The 5,173-nt window shown below is 34.9% G+C and overlaps 1 long non-coding RNA gene across 1 annotated transcript; it reads left to right on the forward strand.

The window, feature by feature from the left end:
* Nucleotides 1–2,968: 2,968 nt before the first annotated feature.
* Nucleotides 2,969–5,124, forward strand: LOC132132613 (uncharacterized). The gene is made up of 4 exons (XR_009429056.1): nt 2,969–3,444; nt 4,243–4,321; nt 4,531–4,601; nt 4,861–5,124. It is a non-coding gene; the product is annotated as an uncharacterized LOC132132613 (long non-coding RNA).
* Nucleotides 5,125–5,173: the final 49 nt, after the last annotated feature.

Genomic DNA, 5,173 nt, shown 5'->3' on the forward strand with positions numbered 1-5,173 from the left:
ATTAAGTTATCCATTTTAAAGTGACTAAATAAAATATGAATTGAGTTGTACCAGGAAGCGGATGTGTTGAAACTTCATGAAATTAATTGCGTTACCTGTTCCAGTCTTTTGTTTGGGATTCACGTCATGGCCAGTGTATTGACTGGTCTAATCACTACAGGGGTGTGACAATCACTGCAGTTAGATGTTGGAAAGTTTTTTTACTTATTACTTTGATACTTTTGGCACTGTTTTAAAGTGGGTTTCATTTCTGTATCTTTTAGAGGGATGGCAACCAACCGATTGGGTAGATGGGGTTTTGGATTCTGGAGCCATCTGTATTATGTGTTTTTCCTAGTCCTGCTCCTGCTGTGCCTTCCAGGCGAGTTCTGCTGTTTATATAACTGTGATCATTATACAGCTCTATTTAATTTTAGGGATTGTCCTCCTGTTTGCTCACCTATTATGCCACATTTGAGTTTACAGAATAAAGGTAGACGATGAAAATATTACGTCTATTTGCACAATGGCTTGTGTAACTTTTTTGGAGATCCAGAGGTCTTCAGTATCCTGTACATTGCATCTGGACATATAATGATAGACTGCTATTTAAAACACTTATTTGTTGCATTTATCTAACTTTGTTTTTTAATGTTTCTAATTTATCTATTTTTAAGTTTTTCCATTAAAATTATGCAATCAAGTTATGTGATAAACTATAAAAATGTCACAAGTTTGTGTAAAACCTGGTGATCATGCGATTTTGTTTTGTCTCAGTGGAAGAAATGGGACCTTTCATACAAAATTTCTTCACATGATCAATGTCACAAATCTGTCCAGCGACCTAGAAATAGTGCAGAATCATATTTACATTTTTTAATTCTGACATTTTCACTTTATTTCCAGGTTTACTCAAGTGTATATTAACTTATTTCCCATATTCTTTATATTTAGGCCCATATACAAACCCGATTCCAAAAAAGTTGGGACACTGTACAAATTGTGAATAAAGACAGAATGCAATGATGTGGAAGTTTCAAATTTCACTATTTTTTTCAGAATACAACATAGATGACATATCAAATGTTTAAACTGACAAAATGTTTCATTTTAAGGGAAAAATAAGTTGATTTTAAATTTCATGGCATCAACACATCTCAAAAAAGTTGGGACAAGGCCATGTTTACCACTGTGTGGCATCCCCTCTTCTTTTTATAACAGTCTGCTAATGTCTGGGGACTGAGGAGACAAGTTCCTCAAGTTTAGGAATAGGAATGTTGTTCCATTCCTGTCTAATACAGACTTCTAGTTGCTCAACTGTCTTAGGTCTTCTTTGTCGCATCTTCCTCTTTATGATGCGCCAAATGTTTTCTATGGGTGAGAGCCATTTCAGTACCCGGATCCTTCTTCTACGCAGCCATGATGTTATAATTGATGCAGTATGTGGTCTGGTATTGTCATGTTGGAAAATGCAAGGTCTTCCCTGAAAGAGACGACGTCTGGATGGGAGCATATGTTGTTCTAGAACTTGGATATACCTTTCAACTAGGGTTGTCATTTTCCTCTTTAGTCCGGATGACATGGTGTCCTAGTTTTCCAAAAAGAACTTCAAATTTTGATTCGTCTAACCACAGAACAGTTTTTCACTTTGCCACAGTCTATTTTAAATGAGCCTTGGCCCAGAGAAAACGCCTGTGCTACTGGATCATGTTTAGATATGGCTTCTTTTTTTACATATAGAGGTTTAGCCAGCAACGGTGAATGGCACGGTGGATTGTGTTCACCGACAATGTTTTCTTGAAGTATTCCTGATCCCATGTTGTTATTTCCATTACAGTAGCATTCCTGTAATGTGATGCAGAGCCGTCTAAGGGCCCAAAGTTCACGGGCATGCAGTATGGTTTTCTGGCCTTGACCCTTACGCACAGAGATTGTTCCAGATTCTCTGAATCTTTGGATGATATTATGCACTGTAGATGATGATAACTTCAAGCTATTTGCAATTTTTCTCTGAGAAATTGCTTTATGATATTGTTCCACTATTTTTCGCTGCAGCATTGGTGGGAATTGGTGATCCTTTGCCCATCTTGACTTCTGAGAGACACTGCCACTCTGAGAGGCCCTTTTTATACCCAATCATGTTGCCAATTGACCTAATAAGGTGCAAATTGGTCCTCCAGCTGTTCCTTATGTGTACATTTAACTTCTCCAGCCTCTTATTGCTACCTCTCCCAACCTTTTTTGGAATGTGTAGTTCTCATGAAATCCAAAATGAGCCAATATTTGGCATGACATTTCAAAATGTCTCACTTTCAACAATTGATATGTTATCTATATTCTATTGTGAATAAAATATAAGTTTATGAGATTTGTAATTTATTCCATTCCTTTTTTACTCACAATTTGTACAGTGTCCCAACTTTTTTGAAATCGGGTTTGTATATGAGCAGTAAATGTGTATTTGTATGCATTTCTCTCCTAGCGTAAAGAGGAACATCTCAGTATTATTTTAATAGGAGTGTATCTGAGTCATAGAAAACATGGGCTGTGATCACTCTGAAACACAATAGCTTCACTGAATCGACCATACAATTACAGCGCAGTCAACCTGCTGGACATGTTTTAGTCTGTCACAAAACAAAAGCCAATCTACTTACGCTTATGAATCAGCTAAATGGGCAGACAAAAAGAAAGAGATGGATAAACAGTAGCCACTCATTACAAAAACAACTACGGCATGAAGTGAAAACATAAAGGCTGATAATGCTTACCAGAGAGACTGATATTTGATAGACAAAATAATGAAGTTTCCAAAAGCTGTGTATTTATTTCTTTATTTAAAATGCCACAAATATTGAATAGATAGAGATCAAATTATGTTGTTTCTAAATTCTTATAACACGATGCATTTTCTAATGATACATTTGTTTTAATTGAATCTTTTCTGTATTTTTTCCTGCAGTTAAATCAAGCACAAATGCCACAGCAACAGTGACAGGAGCAACCACAGCTAACATTACCACAATGCATTCATCTACAACCGAAGGTCACAGTAGCTCATCAACTGTGCCATTAACAACGAGCCATGTTACTGTGCAAAATACAGCAGCAATGGTGGAAACCACAGCTACATCTTTTAACACAAGCACAACGATCGCAACAACAACATTTATGACGGAATTCCATAGCACTAATAATCGAACTCTGGAAACCACACCATACACATCCACTGAAAACAAGACTTCGTTTGAAACAACCACAAGCTTCACATCCACTCAAAACACAAATTCTTTTGAAACAACCACAAGCTTAACATCAACCGAAAACATGACTTCTTTTGAAGCAAATGCAAACTTCACATCCACTGGAAAGACAACATCTTTTGAAACAAATGTAAACTTCACATCCACTGAAAACACAACATCTTTTGAAACAAATGTAAACTTCACAACATTTACAGCAGCGGTGAGTACTACAGATACACCATCATTAGCACCACAGTTCCATTTACATCCTACACTGTAAAAAAAAATTCAAAAACAATTACAAATTTATGTAAAAAAACAAACAAAAAAAACACGGCAGCTGCAGTTGCCGGAATTTTACCATAAAAAATATGGTAGCAAAATTTTAGGTTTTACAGTTTTAACTTAAATTTACAGTTAAATACTGCAATTTCATTGACTGATATAATGTTAATACACCAACATTTTGAAGTACTGAAATCAGTTTTGAACTTTTTATAATACACTGATAACCACCAAATGCAGGTGGTGATGAGAAAGTCACATGATGAACTTAAGCCCATCACAAGTAGCATTTAAATAATAACATATATAGAAAGTGCACAGTGTCATTTACACAAATACTGAACACCATCATGGTAACACACATGTAACTTAAATGAAATAAACATTTATTAAACAACATTAGGTGTAATACACAACCCTAATATACAAAACAGAAGAAACAGTTATTTCAACAAAAAAATGCAAATTTGAAATGTAACGCAAATTACGATTATTCCCTATAAATTATACAGTCTTTTTCACTTCCAAAAACGGTATACTACCGTAAAATTACATGTAATGTCCAATACAGTTTTTCACCGTATATAGTAAGGGAATTTACTGTTATCCATTTATGGGTTTTTACTGTAGCATTTTTACTGTCTTTTACAGTTAAATTCATGGTCGTTTTTTACAGTGTACAGTATGTTGTCAGGCACCATATTAATAGACTCATTACCAATATCATCTTCAGACCGAACCATCATCCTCCGACAATATAACTGATTCAACACCACTGCTGACAACCGTTAGCCAAACATTAACACCATCTGGTAAGACATACAGTAAAAAGATCTGTCTCTGTGTGTATTCAACCATGGTTTATACTTTTCATGTTAAATTAATTTTTCCATTTCAGTCCCCTTTAATTAATACTCTTTTTTTTATTATTTAACATTCAGTCATTCTTGTGTTCCGAAAACATTTCTCAAAGCTTTTAGCATGGAGACAGTGCATAACTGACTCTTTTGTTATTTAATAGTTTTTTACTGGATGACTATATCATATGAGGTAACAGTAGGACAGCAAAGTGAAGAAAATCTCAAAACAATGGTAAGTTCAGGACTGATACTGATAATCAGTTTAATTTTATTTAATTTTATTTCTTATATCATACACATGTATTGCTACTGTTAATAATATTGAAAACCAATATCAATATTTAATTTAATTAGAATTGTATCATTACTGTCATTTATATCAGAGTTAAAACCGGAAGGACATCTAAAACAATAATAATCCAATTATCTGTCATTCTTTTAAATGCAGTAATATCACAGCTGTCTGCAATGTGTGTGTGTGTGTGTTTCAGTTTGAGTGGTTGTTCATGGGCAACTTAGACGCATGTGCAGTTTCCAGTGATAGCTCCCTATCGGTGATGTCACAGTCAAGAGACAGCATATTTCTCAACAGGTTTTATGATGTGCTCACCAGGTGATGTAAACTGTGGTGACCGTAGTGATAATTGCATTTATGAATGTTCATAGTTGAGGCCTTTTGTACATATTAGTACTTTAAAACCTAATAATATCTGTGCTTTGGAAAGTTGTGTAGTAAAATAGGCTTGCCTTTTGTCTTTTCTGCAGTTCAGATGCAGAGAAAACTGGCCTCTTTGAGGTAAGTAC

The sequence above is a fragment of the Carassius carassius genome, chromosome 49 (assembly GCF_963082965.1).
Source record: "Carassius carassius chromosome 49, fCarCar2.1, whole genome shotgun sequence".
Classification (NCBI taxonomy): Eukaryota; Metazoa; Chordata; class Actinopteri; order Cypriniformes; family Cyprinidae; genus Carassius; species Carassius carassius.